The sequence below is a fragment of the Podarcis cretensis genome (assembly GCF_951804945.1).
Source record: "Podarcis cretensis genome assembly, chromosome: 4".
Classification (NCBI taxonomy): domain Eukaryota; kingdom Metazoa; phylum Chordata; class Lepidosauria; order Squamata; family Lacertidae; genus Podarcis; species Podarcis cretensis.
Window position 1 is genome coordinate 5,049,658 of NC_137173.1, and position 23,632 is coordinate 5,073,289.

The 23,632-nt window shown below is 45.4% G+C and overlaps 1 protein-coding gene across 7 annotated transcripts in view; it reads right to left on the bottom strand.

The window, feature by feature from the left end:
* The window catches only part of ARAP1 (ArfGAP with RhoGAP domain, ankyrin repeat and PH domain 1), a 156,846-nt gene that overhangs the window by 126,386 nt on the left and 6,828 nt on the right, over positions 1 to 23,632 (bottom strand). The window contains exon 1 of one of the 7 annotated variants that reach the window (XM_079973316.1): positions 11,134 to 11,244. The exons of 5 other annotated variants lie outside the window; for them this stretch is intronic. The gene's annotated coding sequence lies outside the window, so the exon portion shown is untranslated. Of the gene's footprint in view, positions 1 to 11,133; positions 11,245 to 23,632 lie in introns of those variants that run through there. One more of the 7 variants, XM_079973314.1, reaches the window with a different exon arrangement.

Consider the following 23,632-nt stretch of genomic DNA (forward strand, 5'->3'; position numbering starts at 1 on the left):
GGCAGGTGTGCGCAATGCTTGGGGCGGCAGCCGCAACTGGCGGAGGGGGAGAAATAAATTTTTTTAATTCATTTCCCCCCCCCAAAAAAAAAAAAAACCCGGGGTGCGTCCTATGGGCCGGTGTGCCCTATAGGACGAAAAATACGGTAATTAGTACATTAAATCAGGCTTCCTGATCTAACCAAGTTTGTCCAACATTATTAAATTTGTATACTGCCCTCCACCTAAAGAGCAGGACCTGAAATTGCCTCAGGTCCCTTCAAAAATCTACCAGAAATGCTTCAACTTGCTACTGAATCAAAGAACTGCACTCTCCATTTTTGCAGTAGCATCACAGCTGTGGCTTTTAGGCGCTGAGTAATAAACCGATAGCATCTTAAAAAGCTATGGTTTTCCCAGTAGTGATGTATGGAAGTGAGAGCTGGACCATAAAGAAGGCTGATCGCCAAAGAATTGATGCTTTTGAATTCTGGTGCTGGAGGGGACTCTTGAGAGTCCCATGCAAGAAGATCAGACCTCTCCATTCTGAAGGAAATCAGCCCTGAGTGCTCACTGGAAGGACAGATCCTGAAGCTGAGGCTCCAATACTTTGGCCACCTTATGAGAAGAGAAGATTCCCTGGAAAAGACCCTGATGTTGGGAAAGATGGAGGGCACAAGGAGAAGGGGACGACAGAGGATGAGATGGTTGGACAGTGTTCTCAAAGCTACCAGCATGAGTTTGACCAAACTGTGGGAGGCAGTGGAAGACAGGAGTGCCTGGCGTGTTCTGGTCCAGGGGGTCACGAAGAGGTGGACACGACTAAACAACTAAACAACAAATAAACCGATATCAGTTAAAACTGTAAAATCAGAATGCATTTAAAATGCCTGTTGGATTTATTTGAGTTTTCAGTAGACACCTCAGTGAGAGGGCAAGGATATAAGGGATCAGGCAGTCCCTGAGAGATCCTGGACCCAAGTTGCTAAGGGCCTTGTAAAATAATAGAAGAAATTTGAAACTGGCCCAAGAGCATTCGGGCAGCTGAACATCAGAGTGCTGCGCTGGCAAGCTAGTTTTCTGCTGCTCCAGAGGGGAGGACCTGAACCAATAAGAGTTGGAAGGGACCCCAAGGGTCATCTAGTCCAGTGTTTCCCAACCTTGTGCCTCCAGCTGTTTTTGAACTACAACTCCCATCATCCCTGACTAGCAAGACCGGTGGCAAGGGATGATGGGAATTGTAGTCCAAAAACAGCTGGAGGCACAAGGTTGGACCCGCTGCACTGCAGGAATCACAACTCAAGCATCCATGGCAGATGATGCTTTCCCCATTCTTTTTGAAATGTTTCATTGCCCTGTTGTCGAATTTTGGCTATTTACGCATATTCCATGACCTTGTACTTCCATTCTTCTACTGGTGGCAATTGTTGTTGCTTCCACACCTGAGCCAGCAGTAACCTCGCCGCTGCTGTTGCGTATAGGAACAATTTCTGATCCTTCTTATCAATATCCGCTCCCACCCATATTTTCAAATTTCAGTTCGTTCGTTGATCACAGACTTCCTCTGCTTCTCACACTCCTCGTACGTCACCCAAGGACCTGGGACAGTCCGGGGAACACACACAGGGTGAGTCACAGCCACAAGCCCATCTCCACGTGTGCAAAATCAGCATCTTTTATTGCTCAGAAACGGTCATGATAAGATTGTGAAAGCATCTACATTATCAAAGGGAACTTGTGGTCATTTGAGACTGGTGTTTTAACGCAGCGACGGAAAGCAAACGTAACCCCAGGCACCCCGTGATTTTTGTGCAATTGCAGTTCACAACACAAACTTAACACGCACAAACAATCCTTACATCTCCGCTCAGAAGCGGGGGCCATTCAGCTCAACGAGACTTACTCCCGGGTAAACGTGCGATAAGACTGCAGTCATCGTGACCTAAATAAGTATCCAAAGGGTATGCTAACGACTACATGGGTGGCGCTGTGGGTTAAACCACAGAGCCTAGGACTTGCTGATCAGAAGGTTGGCGGTTCGTATCCCTGCGATGGGGTGAGCTCCCGTTGCTCGGTCCCTGCTCCTGCCCACCTAGCAGTTCGAAAGCACGTCAAAGTGCAAGTAGATCAATAGGTACCGCTCCAGCAGGAAGGTAAACGGCATTTCCATGCGCTGCTCTGGTTCTCCAGAAGCGGCTTAGTCATGCTGGCCACATGACCCGGAAGCTGTACACCGGCTTCCTCGGCCAATAAAGCGAGATGAGCGCTGCAACCCCAGAGTCGGCCACAACTGGACCTAATGGTCAGGAGTCCCTTTACCTTTAACGACTACAAGCTTGTGCCTGAGTCTTCTTATTTCCTTCTCCCTGACAATCCATTTTCCTTTTGTGTCGTGTGTTTTTTAGATTGCATTTCCCTCTGGTCTCCCAAAGACCAACTGCATTACAGGGCCCCACAAAAGCTGCAGAGAAAGAAAGAAAGAAAGAAAGAAAGAAAGAAAGAAAGAAAGAAAGAAAGAAAGAAAGAGGGGGGAGAGAGAGAGATCCAACATTTTCCTCCTCTTCTTCCTCTGCCTTAGCCATGACTGGCGTCCCCACCCCAGTCACAAATCCCCGCCAAGTCTTTGCAAAATGCATTCCTGCCCCGGATTAGGCAACGGGCATTAACGGCTTTTGTAAGAGACTTAGAAATTCTTGCAGCATCCCTTCTAGAGGAGAAGAAGAAGAAGAAGAAGAACATAACACAATAACCACCCTCATTAAACGTGAACATAACATACAGTGAGCATAACATACAACAATACAGTAGTACCTCAGGTTAAGAACTTACTTCGTTCTGGAGGTCCGTTCTTAACCTGAAACTGTTCTTAACCTGAAGCACCACTTTAGCTAATGGGGCCTCCTGCTGCCGCCACCGCACAATTTCTGTTCTCATCCTGAAGCAAAGTTCTTAACCCGAGGTACTATTTCTGTGTTAGCGGAGCCTGTAACCTGAAGCGTCTGTAACCTGAAGCATCTGTAACCCGAGGTACCACTGTACAAACAACCAAATAAAAGACTTCCTTTATCCTATACCTGGCCTCCTTATTTACTTCTTATAAACTGTTTCCTTTATGAATAATTATTAAGAATTTTCTAATTATAACTTAAATATCCACAAAGTCTCCTGCAGACATTAATCGAAACAAGTCCAGGTATGTATTTTAGGGCACTGTTTTGCGAAGTGTTCTCTGCATTTTCCCCATACTTTTTGAAACTCTTGTCTAGTGTGATCTCTCATTGCCTCTGTTACTCTAGCCAGTTCAAGATACTCTAACAGTTTATCTTGCCATTCCTTTTTTGTTGGCACAGTTCCTTTTTCCCAGTTTTTGGCAGTTAAGATCCTTGCCTCTCCTGTGGCATAGAGGAATTTTTTTTATCTTCTCTTGCTATACCTGTGTCCGTCATCCCTAGTAGAAAAGCTTCTGTATTTTTCATAAAGTTATATTTAAACATTTTTTTAAGCTTGTCATACACTGTGTTCCAGAAGCTTTTGATTTTTTTCACAGGTCCACCAAACATGTAGAAGTGTCCCCTCTGTTTTAGCACACCTCCAGCACAGATTTGTTTTTGTCTTATACATTTTAGCTATTTTGGTAGGTGTTAAGGACCATCTATAAAACATCTTGATTAGGATTTCCCTCAATACTTCATGGGCTGTAAATTTCCAGTTCTTTCCCCATAGTTCTTCCGACGCTGTTAAGTTAATGGTTTTCCCAATATCTAAAGCGAGGGAGTGTGGAGGAAATGAGCAGAGAGATATAGAGAGAACATCAGAGAGAACATTTCAGGGAGTTGGTACCAAATACAGGAGGACTGCATCTTGGTCCCCACCAAGGGCAGGAGAACCCTGGGCAGCCGCAGAGGCCTCCAGGGCATGTCAAGAGTGCCATCAGTAGATGCCCAGGGCTACAAAGGTCCTGAGCACATGGTGTGCAGCTTTTCAGCTGGCTAATTATACTGTATATTTTAACTGAGGAAGTCCTGATGGGCTCCATAGAGTTGGAAGAGACACCGAAGGACATTTAGTCCAATCCTCTGAAATGCAGGAATCTTTTTGCCCAATGTGGCGCTTGAACCCAAGACCCTGAGATTATGACTCTCATGCTCTACTGACTGAGCTATCCCAGAACTTTGAACTGTTTTCTCATGTACTGTGATGGTGTACAGGTTACGTTAGGCTGCCTCTTTTATTTTACTTTATTTTACTGGGCTGAATTTATATCTCTAAGGAGCTCAAGGTGGCAAACCATGGTACTCCCCCACTTAGTCGAGTATCCTTACAACAACCCTGTGAGGTAGGGTATCCTGAGAGTGACAGCCCCCACCCCTCAAGGTCACCCAGTGAGCACCATGGCTGAGTGCGGAGGGGATTTGAACCCTGGTCTCCCAGATCCTAGACTGGCACTCTAACCACTACACCACACTGTCCTAAAATAACTGTACACCTTGTTGCAGGAATTTATGTATAGGTGGGGGGGGGGTTGCCCCTCCAGCAGATTTCATGCACATGCAGCTCACTACCAAAATCAGCACAATCACTTTTGTGACTTTTGTGGTTTGTTCCCACAAAACTCTTCATCACAGTTTCTTCCTATCTATTCAAAGGGCCTCTGCTGCAGAATACCAAATGTAAGAATTCACTGATCAATGTACCTCTGTACTGGCTCACTGGGAAAACTTCAGAAATTCATATAGACCTGTGAGCTCATCTACTCAGCAGCCCCTCTGCCTGAGTGATAATCCCTGGCATCCTGATACCTGAGTGCCAGACAGGTAGCCATTCCAGAAATAACAAACCCAGATGAAGACAAAAGGGTGTGATTGACTTGGCTGGGAAACAGGGAAATGAAAATATCTCTTTCCTTACACTTGATGAGTGTTTGGTGGAAGGCAAGGGGAACCATGGGGCAGGGTCCAGGATGCTCAGATTCCTGCCACCAGACCTCCCCTTTCATGATGTAACCATGATGTAGTTGGGGGGGGGGGGTGTAACATGGGGATTACCTGCCAACCTAGAAGTTCGAAAGCACTTCAAGTACAAGTAGAGAAATAGGTACCATTCCGGCGGGAAGGTAAACGGTGTTTCCGTGCGCTGCTCTGGTTCGCCAGAAGCGGCTTAGTCATGCTGGCCACATGACCTGGAAGCTGTATGCCGGCTCCCTCGGCCAATAAAGCGAGATGAGCGCCACAACCCCAGAGTCGTCCGCGACTGGACCTAACAGTCAGGGGTCCCTTTACCTTTAACATGGGGATGAGCAGCTAATAAAAGTTGGGGTCTTCTTTTGTTCGGGGCTTCCGTCTTGTTCCACCTTGTGGCAGGTGGGAGTCCTGTCGCGACAGTCTTCAATCAAGACCAAGCCTACTGGCTGCTGTTTTGCTCTGGTATTCCTGGCTGGTGTCCTTGTTTTTTGTCCAAGGGAACCCTCAGATTTCTCCGTTAACAACCTGTAGCCATTTTAGTACGTGCAAATAGTAATAATTATAATTCATTGCCCCTCTGGCTTCATTATCATCAGATAATGGAGGCTTACAAATTGGACAAGAAAACTGGATTCCAAGTGGAAAAATCGAAATTAGAAACAGAATTGTTAGAACCTAAAACTAAGATTTTGTCAAGGATGTATAACTTGCTGCTGAAATGGAATACTCAGGATGAAACGGTGAAGTCTGTTATGATTAAATGGGCACAGGATGTTGGACATAACATTATGTTCGCTGACTGGGAACAGTTATGGACCACCGGTTTGAAATTTACGGCATGTAATGCCTTAAGAGAGAATATTATGAAAATGATTTACAGGTGGTAAAGGTAAAGGTAAAGGTAAAGGTACCCCTGCCCGTACGGGCCAGTCTTGACAGACTCTGGGGTTGTGCGCCCATCTCACTCAAGAGGCCAGGGGCCAGCGCTGTCCGGAGACACTTCCGGGTCACGTGGCCAGCGTGACAAAGCTGCATCTGGCGAGCCAGAGCCGCACACGGAAACGCCGTTTACCTTCCCGCTGGTAAGCGGTCCCTATTTATCTACTTGCACCCGGAGGTGCTTTCGAACTGCTAGGTTGGCAGGCGCTGGGACCGAGCAGCGGGAGCGCACCCCGCTGCAGGGATTCGAACCGCCGACCTTTCGATCAGCAAGTCCTAGGCGCTGAGGCTTTAACCCACAGCGCCACCTGCGTCCAGGTGGTACATGACCCCAGTTAAGCTTGCAAAGATTTACCATTTGCCCGATAACAAATGTTGGAAATGTAAAGAGACTGAAGGTACATTCTTTCACCTTTGGTGGACGTGCCCAAGGATTAAGGCTTTCTGGGAAATGATTTATAATGAAATGAAAAAGGTATTTAAATATACCTTCTTGAAGAAACCAGAGGCCTTTCTCCTGGGCATGGTTGGCCAATTGGTGTTAAAGAAGGACAGAACTTTTTTATGTATGCTACAACAGCAGCAAGAATACTCATCGCAAAATATTGGAAGACACAAGATCTACCCACTCTGGAAGAATGGCAGATGAAGATGATCGACTATATGGGACTGGCAGAAATGACGGGCAGAATCCGAGACCAGGGAAAAGAGTCGGCGGAAGAAGACTGGAAGAAGTTTAAAGACTATTTGCAGAAATATTGTAAAATTAAGGAATGTTAGAATGATGTTGGAAAGAAAGTAAATGGTTTCCAGCTGTAATGCTTAAGAGATATGAAAAATAAGGTTTTGAAATAAGTAAAAGAATTAATGGTGAGGATTTGCTGAATAAATAATCTGAATTGGAATATAAGAAAGGGAGGTATGAGGAGGTCGGGAAAATAAGTTAAAAGAAAATAAGTGAATGGAAATTGTACGTGTTTTTAAATTGTTTTTATTTCTCTATTTTTATGTTTTTGTATTTTTATATTTCTGTTTTCTTTTTTGTATCATTTTTGAAAACTTTAATAAATATCTTAAATATATATATATATAATTCATTGCCCCTCTACTGCACCTCAGTTCCCAAAACAACCGTGGGAGGTAGGGCAGGCAGAGAGTGGCTGGCCGAATGTCACTCACTGAGCTTCTTGGCTAGGTGGGGATTCGAACCCGGGCCTCATGAGCCAGAGATTAAATAAGGAGCGGGGGAGAACAGCCACCTTGAGCAATGTAAAGAAAGAAACGTCGGATAGAAATGCAATCTTTTGCACGTTCAGCAAAGGTTCCTGCCTTGCAGGGGGTTGAACTAGATAACCCTGGAGGATCCCTCCCAATGCTACAATTCTGATTCCATGAAATAAAATATGCTTGGTGGCATTTGATGCGTTCATCTGCCAGGTGGTGTTGGGACGTTAGAGGGTGTGGCCCCGGAAAGCTGTGGAGTAATGAGGAGGAGGGTACATTATCTGAGCATGCGCAAAGTACCCCATCCCACCCAGGGCCTGTCATCCCACTTGTGTCTCTGGGCTTGCTATATGCGCAGCGAGTGGCACGGCAAGCCATGCCGCGGGAATCCCATGCACAACGTCACAGCAGCTGTACCTGTCTGGTACTCTTCCTGACCGTGTTTCTGGGAAGCCAAAGTCCCAGAAGGAGAAATATTTGGGATCATCACTTGCTCCTCAACGGGTATCAACTCAACAGGTGAAGCTTCTTTTCCAGAAGCGGCTGAAGGAATGTCAGCCTACCAGCCCTGCAGTTATTTAAGGGCAGAAACATCCTTCGTCTAGCGATTCTCTTCGTCTAGCGGTTTTTTCGTCTTGCGAAGCAAGCCCATTGACGGTTTAGCGGATAAGCGGCTTAGAAAAGGGGGGGAAAGGGGGGGAAGTCGGAAAAACTCGCAAGACATTTTGTCTTGCGAAGCAAGCCCATAGGGAAATTCGTTTTGCGAAGTGCCTCCAAAACGGAAAACCTTTTCGTCTAGCGGGTTTTTCGTCTTGCGAGGCATTCATCTTGCGGGGCACCACTGTAAGGTAAAGGTAAAGGGACCCCTGACCATTAGGTCCAGTCGTGGCCGACTCTGGGGTTGCGGCGCCCATCTCGCTTTATTGGCCGAGGGAGCCGGCGTACAGCTTCCGGGTCGTGTGGCCAGCATGACTAAGCCGCTTCTGGCGAACCAGAGCAGCGCACGGAAACGCCGTTTACATTCTCGTCGGAGAGGTACCTATTTATCTACTTGCACTTTGACGTGCTTTTGAACTGCTAGGTTGGCAGGAGCGGGGACTGAGCAACGGGAGCTCACCCCATCGCGGGGATCCGAACTGCCGACCGTCTGATCAGCAAGTCCTAGGCTCTGTGGTTTAACCCACAGCGCCATCCACACCCCTATAAATAGCCGGGGTCTATTTCAACACACGAGTTCCTTTCAATATAAACATACAGAAATGCATATGCACGTTTTAAAGGGGTCAAAAGACCTAAGTTGCCATTTTTTTAAAAGCTTATATTGACTCCTGCGGATTTAAGGCCTAGCTGATTGCCCGGCACATTCCTCCAAGCGTGCAATAGTGTTCCGCAAAGCCAGTCTCGCCAAATTTGCACGAGTGAAATTAGCGTGAGCGAAACCCACCCGCCGAAGATAAAAAACGAACGGCGCTTCTTTGTGCAACTCCACGAGGGACATCGACCGTGTGGCAGACTATGGCACACTCTTCCTCCAACCAGTAATATTATTTCAGCAGATGCTTATTCTGCTGTTCCCCTAGTGGGCTGGCGGACATTGCTCATCATCAGTCAGAAAAAGAGAGAAAGGAAGGGGAAAAGAGATGGATTTTGGACAGCATAAAGGGGTTGCACTGCTCTGAGAGAGCAGAGTCTAGCAGATTCAGATTACAGTGGTACCTTGGATCTCAAACTTAATCCGTTCCGGAGGTCCATTCCAAAATCAAAGCATTCCAAAACCAAGACACACTTTCCCATAGAAAGTAACGCAAAATGGATTAATCTGTTCCAGACTTTTAAAAACAACCCTTAAAACAGCAATTTAATTTGAATTTTACTTTCTAACGAGACCATTGATCCATAAAATGAAAGCAATAGACAATATACAGTCATACCTCATGTTACGTTTGCTTCATGTTATGTTTTTTTCAGGTACATCCCACGGCTACCCAGAAGTACGGGAAAGGGTTATTTCCGGGTTTCGCTGTTTGCGCATGCGCAGACGCGCAATATGATGTCACGCGCATGCGCAGAAGCAGCGAATCGCAACCCGCGAGTGCGCAGACGCGCCGCTGCAGGTTGCGCTCTTTTCATGTTGCGAACGGGCCTCTGGAATGGATCCTGTTCGCAACCAGAGGTACCGCTGCACTGCAGTCACACAATCAATCAATCAATCAGTAGCTGAACTGGTTCCACACAGTAACAAAAACAAACAAACAAAGAGCTGCAAAAACACAAACGTAAAATAAATAGCAAAAGCAGACAGAGTAACACTCAAAACGGAGCCCGTTTGGCTTCCAAAAAAAGGTTGAACGATGGGGGTGGAGACGCTCCTTCAGGTATACTGGGCCAAGGACGTTTAGGGCTTTCAAGGTCAGCACCAACACTTTGAATTGTTCTTGGAAACGTACTGGGAGCCAGTGTAGGTCTTTCAAGACCGGTGTTATGTGGTCTCAGTGGCCGCTCCCAGTCACCAGTATAGCTGCCGCATTCTGGATTAGTTGAAGTTTCCTGGTCACCTTCAAAGGTAGCCCCACGTAGAGCACATTGCAGTAGTGCAAGCAGGAGATAACCAGAACATGCACCACTCTGGCGAGACAGTCTGTGGGCAGGAAGGGTCTCATCCTGCGTACCAGATGGAGCTGGTAGACACCTGCCCTGGACACAGAATTGACCTGCGCCTCCATGGTCAGCTGTGAGTCCAAAATGACTCCCAGGCTGCGCACCTGGTCCTTCGGGGGCACAGTTACCTCATTCAGGACCAGGGAGTCCTGAGTCCCCCGCATCCGCCCGCCTCCTGTCCCCCCAAAAACAGTACTTCTGTCTTGTCAGGATTCAACAAGTGACCTAGATGTCTTTCAAAGTTGAGTGGACAGCTAGTAGTCACCATGGCTATGGGGAAGCCAGAGGGTGAAATGCGTCTGAACGCCAGTGGCTGGAAAATGAAGGAGGGGAGAGATGCTCCTGTGTTCGAATCCCGCTTACGGGAATCTGGTTGGCCCCTGTGAGAACAGGACTGGAGATGGTCCTTCTGTCCTTCTGTTCACAGAACAGCCCACGCAATTCAGAGCTGTGCCGTGTGCTAAGACACGCCAGATGGCACCGGGGGGTGGGTGGCGGTGGGGGACGGGCTTCCAGAGCACACACACGCTGCAGCAGAAAGTGAAAATACGCCCACAATGCAGAAGCAACCAAAATAGAGAAAAAGCAAATTTCACTGGGAGACGACAACAAATAACGGAGTCACCCCAAAGCAGAGTTTTGCAAAAATCTAGTTCCACACCGCCTGACAGCCTGTCCCATATTTGTCACGCTCCCCAGTGGGAGGAAAGCACCCGAGATCACGGGGAGTGCAGGGGGCAAACTTCCTGGCCCAAACAGAGCCCTGCGACAAATTTCATCTCAAGCAAACCGTTCTGTCTAAAGTACACTGCGACAAATTTCATCCAGTATTTCCTATGTGAGTGAATCAGGCAAGGAATTTCCAGGGTAGCAAAATCAGTTGCAAAAAGCCAGCTTTTCTTTCAACCGGCAACACAGGAACCTGCATTATATCAAGTCAAACCTTTGGCCTGTTTAGCTCAGTATGCCTACTCTGACTGGCAGAGGCTCTCTCAGGCAAAGAGTCTGGAGAAGCGGGCGAGCGAACCTTCTCCACCCAAGGCTCTTACCACTCTGCCAAGTTCCACATATTATGAACCAAAACGGAGGCGCCAGAAGAGAAAGCCCAGGATATTCCTTAGGAATTTGCCCAAAGCAACGCGGGTCAAAGACGCTTCCCAGCTGTTGAGATTTTCCTGCCCGTACCCTCTTTTACACATTTTCGGTCCGAAGATCATGCCAGCTCTAAAACCCACCAGGAAGAAAAGCCTTCGTTGAACAGAAAGGTGCAAACAAACTCGCCCCAAACGTCCCTCGAGCCCCAGGGTAGCACATCCTAAGATCCCCCAAAACAACATTTATTTTAAGGGAAAAAAGGCACTGTGGCACCAACCTCTGGACTTCACCACCTTTGGCAATGTCTGAGTGGGTCTGAGCAATCCATGCCCCCTTTTACTGAAGGCTACTGTGCTTCCGTCAAGAGCGAGGGAGTTTCTGTTTACGAGACCTTTCCAATTGCAGAAATTGCAGATGAGGAACTTGAAAGGGGGGGGGGGAGAGATTGAATATTCGGCAGAAAGCGTTTTGCAATTAGCTCATAGCAGAAGGAAGGACGGCGCGTGGGCATTCCTGTCTCCTAAGGCCCCAGAAATGCAGAAGAGCCTTTTTTTAAAAAATAAAATAAATTAAAAAATGATTGATGGGTGAAACTGGTTGGAAGAAACCAACCCTTGACAGACCTTTAATCCTAATAGTATGGACTGCTGGTCTTCAAGGCTCTGGCAAACTGCCCTTCTTGAAAAGGTATCGCCTACACTAAAAGAATCGAAAAGGCAGAGGTTGAATCACATACAAGAGATATTGCATGTGTGCGGGTGGGTGGATTTCCTTTCTTAAACAAACTTTGAGCCACATGGTCATTCAGTTCCACCAGTATATGCAAATGTCAAACTCATTTAAGACCCCCGTAGAAACTTTATTCTCAGTAAGGATGGTGCTCACAGATGGAGAATGGATTTATTCTGACGCATCTTTCTTATTTGTAAAGAGAATCCCTGTATGAGTTAATACTTTATTAAGCCTTTGGAACTGAACTACAGTGGTACCTTGGGTTAAGTACTTAATTCGTTCCGGAGGTCCGTTCTTAACCTGAAACTGTTCTTAACCTGAAGCACCACTTTAGCTAATGGGGCCTCCTGCTGCTGCCGCGCCGCTGGAGCACGATTTCTGTTCTCATCCTGAAGCAAAGTTCTTAACCTGAGGTACTATTTCTGGGTTAGTGGAGTCTGTAACCTGAAGTGTATGTAATCCGAGGTACCACTGTACATCTCTGGACTTGTTTTCCCAGATTATGACACTCCACGGCCCAAATTTTTGATTCTTTCCTTTTCTTTTTTTGGGGGGGGGGGTTATGTTTGTACATTTTTTGTTGTTAACAAAATCAATTATTTTTAAAAAGGAGGAGGAAGAACAACGGAAGAGTTAAAACAGGTTGTGGTGACTAGGAGAAAGCGTGCAGTTCAAGACAGAACTCCTAAAGAACAGCTATTAAACAGTAATCCAAGCGGCTCCATTGACCCCTGTTGATGATTTGGGGAACAATTCACCAGGATGTTCTCCTGCATACACACCCAAACACACACACCCAATGCAGATCCTCCAAGTGTCCCTATTTTCCAGTGACAGTCCTGGATTTACAGAAGCCGCCCGTTTCTGACTGGATCCTGGAATGTCCCGTTTTTCCTTAAGACGTCCCTATTTTCATCCAAGAAATGTTGGGAGGGTGTGGAGTTATGCAACCCCCGAGCCAAGGAGATAAGTAGCTAGACAACCTTTGGAAGGCATCTGAAGGCTTTTAACCGTCTAGGGAATTTTTTTTTAATGTTTAACGTTTTACTATGTTTTTATCTACGTTGGAAGCCGCCCATAGAGGCTGGGGGAGCCCAGTCAGATGGGCAGGGTATAAATAATAAAATTGTTGTTGTTGTTGTTGTTGTTGTTGTTAAGGGTACAGTGGATGCTCGGGTTGTGAACGTAATCCGTGCGGGAAGCACATTCGCAACCTGCAGCGTTCGCAACCCGAGTCTGCACACACGTGGGTTGTGACTGGGTGCTTCTGCACATGTGCAAAGCACGATTTAGCACTTCTGTGCATGCGCGACCGCTGAAACCCGGAAGTAATCCATTCCGGTATTTCCAGGTTTCAGCAGTTCGCAACCCGAAAAAACGCAACCTGAAGCGGCTGTAACCGCTGTAACCCAAGGAATGACTGTATCCTGATTTTTTTTGAGAAATTTTGGAGTGTGTGGAAACTTGATGGCTGGGACGCTGACCAAGAGTTTTGCCAGAGGGCTCACACCTAATATTTAACAGACAGACTTTACCTTGACACCAGCGTCTTTTATGATTACTATAAGTTTCTTTTTCTTCTTTCTGGATTGGGAGGAGAAAGAAGACTGAGCTAATACCTGGAATAGCCTGAATAGAGGCAAGAAGAGGTGCAAGAAGGCTGCTGACCTACTGAAAATATTATTGGACTATATTGGTTATAGTGGTATTATTTGGGGTCGGTGTAAATTTAGGGGGTGTGTTTCCTGTCAGGCAGACATACTAAGAATGTTTGCGGAAATCAAACAAAGTGAAAAAAATTTAGAAGTAAAACTAGAACAAGTAGATAATAAGATAGGGAAAATGGATAAAAAGATGGACGAAACAGTCAATGAATTAAAAGGTCAAATAAAGGAAGTATTTAGGAGAACTCAGGTAACAGAAGAGGGGTTGAAAAAGACGAGAATAGAATTGAAGGAGGTAAGACGTGAGGAAGAGAAGATCAAAGTAGAGCTATTAGAACTAAGCAAAGCGCAAGAAGACTTGAAAGACATAATTGCTTTGAATGAACTAAGACAAAGGGAGGTTATTATAGAGGATTATATAAAAATAGAGAGAGATATAACCAGAGAAAAATAGAAAGATTTTTGAAAGATAAGCAGGTTCAGAAGATTCCAATAGAGAAAAAAGAGCAATTAAATACTCCAATAGAGACAGAAGAAATAAAATCAGCAATTAAAGAATTAAAAAGAGGAAAAGCCCCGGGCCCAGATGGCTTCACGGCAAGCTACTATAAAGCTACTATAAAGAAATGGAAAATATTGTATTGGCACCACTGAGAGAAGTAATGAATAATATTTTGAAAGAAAAAGAAATACCAGATACATGGAAGGATGCTTTTATTACCTTAATCCCAAAACAAGATTCAGATCTGTCGCAAGTTAAGAACTACAGGCCGATCTCGCTGCTAAATGTCGATTATAAAATCTTCGCAGGAATACTGGCAAGTAGAGTTAAAAACATATGGTCAGAATATATCCATGGAGATCAGGCGGGCTTTCTGCCGGGCAGGCAAATGAAAGATAATATTAGAAATATAATAAATTCCATAGAATACTTGTCTGCCAGGTATGATAAGCAAGCCATAATGATGTTCGTGGATGCAGAGAAAGCATTCGATAATATAGTTTGGGACTTTCTACTAAAACAGTTAGAATATATGGAGGTCGGTATGAACTTCTTCAATGGAATAAAAGCAATCTATACGGAGCAAAAGGCCAAATTGATTATAAACAACGTGGTGTCAGAAGAAATAACGGTAGCGAAGGGTACAAGACAGGGTTGCCCACTCTCCCCGTTGCTATTTATAATAGTACTGGAAGTACTTCTGAACTCAATAAGACAAAATAAGAAAATAAAAGGGATTAGAATTGGTCAAAATGAATATAAAGTTAAGGCGTTCGCAGACGATTTAGTAATAACAACAGAAGATCCGCTGAACTCAATAAAAGAGATACTAGAAGAACTGGAACAATTTGGTAAGGTGGCTGGCTTCAAGTTAAATAAAAGAAAGACTAAAATAATGGTGAAGAATTTAGATTCGAAGGCAATCGAGGAATTACAACAACAAACAGAAATAGAAGTGGCCAAAAAGGTGAAATATCTAGGAATATGGATAACCCCGAAAAATATAGACCTATTTAAGAATAACTATGAGCAGGTATGGAAAGAGATAAAAAAGGACTTGGAGAGGTGGGGGAAGCTGAGATTGTCATTCTGGGGTAGGATAGCTTTAATTAAGATGAACGTTCTCCCGAGAATGTTATTTCTGTTCCAGAACTTACCGATAATCAAGGGCACTAAGATATTTAAAGAGTGGCAAAGAGGAATCTCAAAATATGTCTGGCAGGGCAAAAAACCAAGGATTAAGTTTAAATTGTTAAACAGAAGCTAAAGAAAGAGGGGGATTTGCTCTGCCAGATCTGAAATTATATTACGAGGCATCGTGCCTTTGCTGGGTGAAAACGTGGATAAAATTGGAAAATAAGGAACTATTAGATCTGGAGGGGTTCGACAACAAAGCAGGATGGCATGCGTACTTATGGCAGGGGAAGAGGAAACACAAGGGTTTCGCAACACATATCTTTAAAGACCCTCTAATGGAAGTTTGGGAGAGGAATAGATTTTTACTAGAACCTAAAGTACCACACTGGCTATCCCCATTGGAAGTTATGAGCGTGAAAAAAGTAAACATGAGAGGTGATTGGATAACTTATGAACAACTGTTAACAAAAGTAGGGGGGACATGGAAACTGAAACCATATGACCAAGTTAAAGAAAAAGTTTATGATTGGTTACACTATTTCCAAATAAACGAAATGTTTAGACAAGACATTAAAGAGAGAGGATACGCGGATAAAGCATCTAAATTCCAGACTGAAATAATAAACAATGATTATAAAATTCTTTCTAAAACGTATAATATGCTATTAGAGTATAACTTGATAGATGAGGAAGTGAAGTCGGTGATGATTCATTGGGCAAGGGACATCGGCCATAATATATACTATGAAGAATGGGAGAAACTCTGGAAAAAAAATCTTAAATTTACAGCTTGCATAACGTTAAAAGAGAACCTTATGAAGATGTTTTACCGTTGGTATATAACACCTGCAAAATTAGCAAAAATATATAAAACTTGCAATAAATGCTGGAAATGCAGGGAAAAAGAGGGATCCTTCTTCCACATGTGGTGGGACTGCAGAAAGATCAAAGGTTTTTGGGAAAGTGTATATAATGAAATGAAGAGTATATTAAGATACAACTTTGGGAAAAAGCCGGAGGCTTTTCTGTTAGGCCTAGCAGGAAGTGATATAAAGAACAATGACAGTAAATTCTTTCAATATGCAACAACGGCCGCAAGGGTCCTATTGGCTCAAAACTGGAAACAACAGAACATACCGACGCTTGAGGAATGGAGAGCAAAACTATCAGAATACGCGGAGATGGATAGAATGACAGGGAAAATTAGATATTTAAAAGACCAAAGGTTCATTGAGGATTGGGGAAAATTCGTGGAATATCTGGAAAATATAAGTGAAGGTCAGATAACGCTAGTTGGGTTTAAAAAAGCTCTGTGAAAAGGTTGGAATATTGTCTAAAGAGAAAAAGAAGGAAAGAGAAAATAATGTCAATATAAGCCAGGATTTGTGTGAATTTGTTAAATTAGGGTATGGATGATTTGAGGGGAAGCTGAAGGAAGTCTTATAGAAAGAAATCTGTGACAACAAGGTGTAAATTGCTGTATTTTTTGTTTGTTTGTTATGATTTAAAAAACAATAAAAATTATGCAGGGGGGAAAAAACAGACATTCCAGCCGCTGAACATTCAGCCCCTGCCTGTCTGCTTCCAAATCTTATTGACAAAATCATGAGAGCTGCAGGTGGGGGGGAGATGATTTGTCCGCAAGCCAGGCAAGCCACACAAAACGACGCAGAACACAGCCACCTTCTAAGCCGGCGCTTCTCACAAGGGCTCTGCTCTACGTCCACAATCACCTGTTGAACAGGTGAGCCACCTGTTGCCAGGATCTGCAGGTGGCGAGAGCAAATGCTGTTGCATTCAAGTCCTCCTTGCCAGCTTCTCACTGGGGCATCTCGCCAAAGAGTTTGTGCCCCAAACCTGGATCTTGGCATCCAGGAAATTCTCTTTCAACACCTTTCAATGCAAATATGTATTTTATCAAAGTAATTGTTGAACTGAAATACAATTAAGAAGTATATTAATAGTGAAATACAATAGTGACATCTTTCCGCAGGGCCTGCAAGACAGAGCTGTTCCGCCAGGCCTTTGGCCAGGGCACAGCCTGACTCCCTCCCTCGGCAATCTTCGTGGAGCTCTGGCCCAATGGTTGCCAGTGGCTTGATTTGAATTAATTTTATAATGAATGGTTTTAGAGTGTTGTTTGTGCTGTACTTTTGTACTGTTTTATTGTTGTTAGCTGCCCTGAGCCCGGCTTGGGCTGGGGAGGGCGGGATATAAATAAAATTTATTATTATTATTATTTGGGACGCAGGTGGCGCTGTGGGTTAAAGCCTCAGCGCCTAGGGCTTGCCGATCGAAAGGTCGGTGGTTCGAATCCCTGCGGCGGGGTGCGCTCCCGCTGCTCGGTCCCAGCGCCTGCCAACCTAGCAATTCGAAAGCACCTCCGGGTGCAAGTAGATAAATAGGGACCGCTTACCAGCGGGAAGGTAAACGGCGTTTCCGTGTGCGGCTCTGGCTCGCCAGAGCAGCGATGTCACGCTGGCCACGTGACCCGGAAGTGTCTCCGGACAGCGCTGGCCCCTGGCCTCTTAAGTGAGATGGGCGCACAACCCCAGAGTCTGTCAAGACTGGCCCGTACGGGCAGGGGTACCTTTACCTTTACCTTTTATTATTATTATTTATTATTATTAAGAAGTATATTAATAGTGAAATAATTATTAAGCTCTAAGTTAAAATGATTTTTTATTCATAACAAACTTAATAATGCAAACACATTGGTATTTGGCAATAACAAAAGTTCCTTTAGAAACACAATTTACAGAGACTCATCATCTAGTCTCTAAAAACCACTCTTTTCTTTAGAGTTGAAGGTGCTGAACTTTTTTTTAATTTTACCCAAGGACATAAGCTGCCACCAGGGCCAGATTGAATCGACCAGTGGGCTGGATTAGGCCCCCGTCCCCTTTCAATCTGCAAGGAACGCTCTTCACTGCAGGAATTTTTACATTCCAGAACATAATGCAATTTGGTTCATTTGCTGCTGCTGGGGTCAGGATCCGCTCAGTTGTGTGTTGCAGGGTGCCGGATCCGATAGGGCAACGGCCTTGACCCGCGTTTCCTGCTCCAGGAAGTGCATTAAGACATGATCCAGCGCCGGGCAGGAAATGCATGCGAAAAAACGGCAGGCACTTACTGAAGCGGAGAGAGAGGAGCAACGCCTCTGCTTTCATTTCTGTGCTTTGCTTCCGCCAGCGAGGGCTCGGCTCTGGGCGAGGTGGCTGGATCAGGCCAAGGGCTCGTCCTCTTCTCGCAGATGCCTGTGAGAAGCCAGCAAGCAGGATCCGAGCGCAAGAGCCCTGCATTTTCCAGCAAGTGGGATTCTGAAGCAAAGGATCGAATCCAGCCTTCCCATGCCCTCCTTCCCCTGGCCCTCCTTTGCTCCTGAGCGGTCCCGAGATGCCCACAAGTTGCCGTTGTTGTTGTTATTTCACATGCCAAATCCCTTTCCATGTGGTGCACAGTTCAAATCCCCACCCAGACCATGAAGCCTGCTCCGCTCTGCCCTTGGGCCAGTCACTGCCTCTCGGCCTGTCCTACCTCGAAGGGTTGTCTAAAAGGTTGTCTCAAAGGGTTGTGGGGCTAAAAGGTGAATGGAGAGAATCAAGTGTGCCACTTGGAGCCCCTGGAGGAATATTAATAGCAAGTATCTGAAGGGCTAGAGGATTTCTCCTGCTCTGAAGGCTAAGACCTGGATTCAAGTTATGAGAAAGTGTTGTTGTTTAGTCATTTAGTTGTGTCCGACTCTTCGTGACCCCCCGGACTAGAGCACGCCAGGCACTTCTGTCTTCCACTGCCTCCCGTACTTTGGTCAAACTCATGCTGGTAGCTTCAAGAACACTGTCCCACCATCTCGTCCTCTGTCGTCCCCTTCTCCTTGTGCCCTCCATCTTTCCCAACATCAGGGTCTTTTCCAGGGAGTCTTCTCTTCTCATGAGGTGGCCAAAGTATTGGAGCCTCAGCTTCAGGATCTGTCCTTCCAGTGAGCACTCAGGGCTGATTTCCTTCAGAATGGATCGGTTTGGTCTTCTTGCAGTCCATGGGACTCTCAAGAGTCTCCTCCAGCACCAGAATTCAAAAGCATCAATTCTTCGGCGATCAGCCTTCTTTATGGTCCAGCTTTCACTTCCATACATCACTACTGGGAAAAACAGAGCTTTAACTATACAGTGGTACCTCGGGTTACATACGCTTCAGGTTACAGACTATGCTAACCCAGAAATAGTGCTTCAGGTTAAGAACTTTGCTTCAGGTTGAGAACAGAAATCGGACGCCGCCGTGAGGCCCCATTAGCTAAAGTGGTCTTCAGGTTAAGAAGAGTTTCAGGTTAAGTACAGACCTCTGGAAGAATTAAGTACTTAACCCGAGGTACCACTGTATGGAACCTTTGTTGGCAAGGTGATGTCTCTGATTTTTAAGATGCTGTCTAGGTTTGTCATTGGATAAAGACAACAGGCATATGAGAAAGTAGATCCCAAGTAAACATCAGGAAGAACTTTCTGACAGCAAGAGCTGTTTGACTGTGGAACAGACTCTCCCTCCTTGGAGGCTTTTAAACAGAGGATGTCCGGCCATTGGTCAGGGATTCGGCAGCTGCGATTCCTGCAATGAAAGGGGTTGGACTAGATGACTGCCAGGGTTACTCTTCACTCTCTCAAATGTCGCAGAGAGGGTGTTTAGAAGGTTGGTGGTTCGAGCCCACCCAGGGACGGCTGTGGGCAGGATTCCTGCATTGGGGGGGGGGGGTTGGCCTTGATGACCCTAGGGGTCCCCTCCAACTCTACAATTCTATGATTCAGTGATACATACATACATATATACATATACATACATACATGTACATATACACACACACACACACACACACACACATATATATATATTGCAATTAATAATAACGATGATTTATCCAGGCAGTGTCATACATACATACATATATACATATACATATATACACACACACACATATATATATATATATATTGCAATTAATAATAACGATGATTTATCCAGGCAGTGTCAAAGTGAAAAACCTATTACAAAAATGCCTGTTGTCTTTGTCCATGGAGTTTTCTTGGCAAGGATACTGGAGTGGCTTGCCGGTTCGTCCTCCAGGTGGATCACGTTTGGTCAAAACTCTCCACTATGACCTGTTCATCTTGGGTGCCCTGCTCGGCATAGTTCATAGCTTCTCTGAGTTCTTCAAGCCCCTTCGCCACGGCAAGGCAGTGATCCATGAAGGGGGGCAGTGGAGGACAGGAGTGCCTGGCGTTCTCTGGTCCATGGGGTCACGAAGAGTCGGACACGACTAAACGACTAAACAACAACAACAAATTACAAAAATATATCCACACATGATTAAAATGCACAATAAAACCATTCCATTGAAACGTTAGATGCATCCATAATTAAACAATAAAGAAAACCCACTGAACCAGCGTTAACAATGAAAACAATTGGAACAGGATGTTCTGGTCAGGCGATCAAGGGAAGGAGGCTGTTTTCACAGGTGTGTGTATATGGGGGAATGCCAGCACTGATGGGGCGCCCTGTGTTTCAGAAGGGAGACCTTAGAATCATAGAATCTGACGAGTCTTAAGTGCTGAAAGGGACTCCTAAAGGTCATCTAATCCAACCCCCTCCAATGCAGGAATCTCAAACTAAAGCATCCCTGACAGATGCACCCAACCTCTGCTTAAAAACCTCCAATGTGGGTGAGACCGTTCCAGTGCTGAACAGTTGAGAGAGTTCTTCTTGAATCTTGGCATCTCTGTTCTTCTCATTTGAAGCCATGGATTCGAGTCCTGCCTTCTGGAGCGGCAGAAAACAAGCCGGTTCCATCTTCCATGGATCTTCTTCTGACAAGATTGCCAACAGCCCCATCCAATCCTTTGCACATGAATTTTTTTTATTTTATTTTTTTTTGGGGGGGGGATGTCAAACTGGCACAACAAGAGACCTTAAAACCTTCATTGGAGGTTTTTAAGCAGAGGTAAAGCAATCAGTGACCATTATCAGGTATCCCAGCAGACAGGATTTCTGCTGTAAATGGCCTCCTTCTGTGATGCATGTAGGATGTTTTTGGGGGTGGTCTTGGGCTCCAGGGTGGGCAATTTCAAAAGTCTACATAAGGGCTCGCACACCATTGTTCGGGCTTCCTCCTCCCTCCTGTGTGTGGTGAGTGTTGCAACAGTTTAATAAAGATCTTATTAGCCTCTTTGCTTCTCAATATTCTCTGGTTGGCCTCTGTTATTTTCTCCTACCGACAGGGAACCCACTTAAGGACTCTAAATGGGCTCTTGGGTACCCCATAAGGGAAAGGGAGCAGAGTTTTTTTTATTATAACACAGATGACCCCCCATACTATATTTGTACTATATTCTTCCTGCCTTTGCAGAACCTGACATTTGACCCTATTGAAATTCCTGTTCTTAAGGAAGACCTACTAAACAGTGACAGGACCTGCAATCAGAGAGCCAGGAGAGGTGGAGCTGGTTATTTGAAATTCTGCCAGTGTGATAGGAATTTTGAGGTCTTAGATATATGTTAAATGTTCATAAGTGTACCAACCAAGCACGTACATAGATCAGCACAGGAAGACCGACCTGAAACCATTTTGATTCCCAAACTGAGCAAATGTCAAGGTCAAAGGAAAATGGAAAAGCCTCCCCATTGTCTTTTCCTTCACAAATCCTGTCTTAAGGGCACATTTAAGATATGAATAGGGTGTGAGCCTGTGACCTGGCTCAGGAACTAAGTATTTATCATTACAAAAGACTGCCCTGGCTCCCCAGGCAATCCAATCAAGTGACCAGTAAACAGGTAACCTGGTAGACAGGAGGTAAACATACCACTCAGATTTCTGCAGTAAACCACCCTTTCTGTGATGTAGGTATGATGTATTGGGGGTGTGCGTCTTGGGTACCACCCCTTCTGTAATGTATGTATGATGTATGGAGGGGTGGTCTTGAGCTCCAGGGCAGGGAATTTAAAATGTCTATACTGTATAAGGACAGGCACACCTTTGTTCTGGGTTCCTCCTCCTTTCCTGCATGTGGTGAGTGAGCTCCCTGTTGCAACAGATTAATAAAGATCAGGCTTACGAGCTGCTTTGCTTCTCAATATTCTCTGGTTGGCCTCTGTTACTTTCTCCTACCAATAGGGACCCCATGTAAGGTCACTATACAAGCTCCTGGGTACCCCATAAGGGGAAAAAGGGCAGATTTTGTTGACAACACCAGCCGGGGCACCAGCCGGGGCACCGATCCGCAGCAATCGCTCTGCCTGACAGCCCCTAAGGGCTGACTCATCGACGAGAGGTCCTGTACCATCCTGTGAGTCACCCAAGCCACCCTGGCTTCCCGTCGGGAGGCCTCTCGCCCACCCCCTGGCCTGCCCCACCTGCAGTGACTCGGGCAAAACGTGAGCCCTGCGAGGAAGGCACGCAGCAGTGACGCCAGCAAGGGTGGGCAGTGCCAAGGCACAACATCCCGTCTGCGGTTAACGGTGATTTATTTTAAGACGGGAGACTCACAAATGCCACTTCCCCTATCCTGGGAACCTGGCCCTGCCGCCACAGAGCTGGGGAGACATTTTCCGCCAGAGGGCCACAAGCTTCTGGGGGCCGCATTGGCTGTGGGGGCGGGGTCAGGAGGGAAAGTAGGCGGAGCAACGAACGTGAATCTTAGGCCAGCTTCCAAACACACACATAATTTTAAATTGGTTTCCAAAGAATTTAACAAATTCAGTTCAGTTTCAATGCAATACTGCCATGAGATTTTGACTTCCTATCCTCACTTCCACGATGTTTCTATTCAAATCATTCATCGCCTGCCATATACATAATATTTCTCCAACGCGTGTATCTTACAGTACATTCCTTTCATCATTCGGCTTCCTTTGCTTATATTTCAAGTCCCGCCTGCGATTTCATTTGACAGCAGTATTTTCTCAAATAATCCGAAAAGGGTCTCAATTCTTGTACAAGTGTTTCTTCTTTATTCATCTGAATGATTCAAGTCACTCAATCCGCTGGGCCAGCGAACCGATACCTGGGTTCAAATTCTTAGGCATCCCGAGAGCAAGACGTTTGGTCTAATGTCCCTCACGGGAAGGACGTCTGAGCGGACAAAATGAAGTAAAACAAAGACAAAGCTCAGCGTGACCCAGGCTTTAACCCAGAGACACATTTTCAGCGCTTCAAGTATATGGAGCAAAAAATTTAGATGGTGCATTTGCAGTTAGTCACCACCTACTGGCAACATTTCTACTCTCAAAGCCCTGCCCAGATTCTGCTGGCATCCCATAATTCCACAGAGGAAGTGCCATTACCCAGCACTGAGCACAGAATCCCTCCTCCTGAAAATTGCAGAGGTCTTTGTTAAATAAAAGTTTACCCGAGGTTTTTTTTTCCCCTCCTCCCTTCCAGTTCCTTTTTCCTTTTGTGTTGTTCCTTTTAGATAAGCCAGTGGTTTTTTGCAAGTCTCTCTGGCAGCCCTTTTGACCCAAGAGCAAGGGGGGGGGGGAAACAGGTCAATAAAACAGTATTACCGCAGTACAGACAGGGTTGGCACCTTGTGGGGCAGCGTCTGGCATCCGAAGGATATTTGATATTCTGCTTAGCCTCTTTGCAAACAACAGCATATATGCCAATTCGCTTCCTTTGCAGAATTAAGCTCCACTTTGGCACAATATCCTGGAATTTCTGTTTCGCTGCTGTCATTTTTATTTTGTCTCTCCCTCTG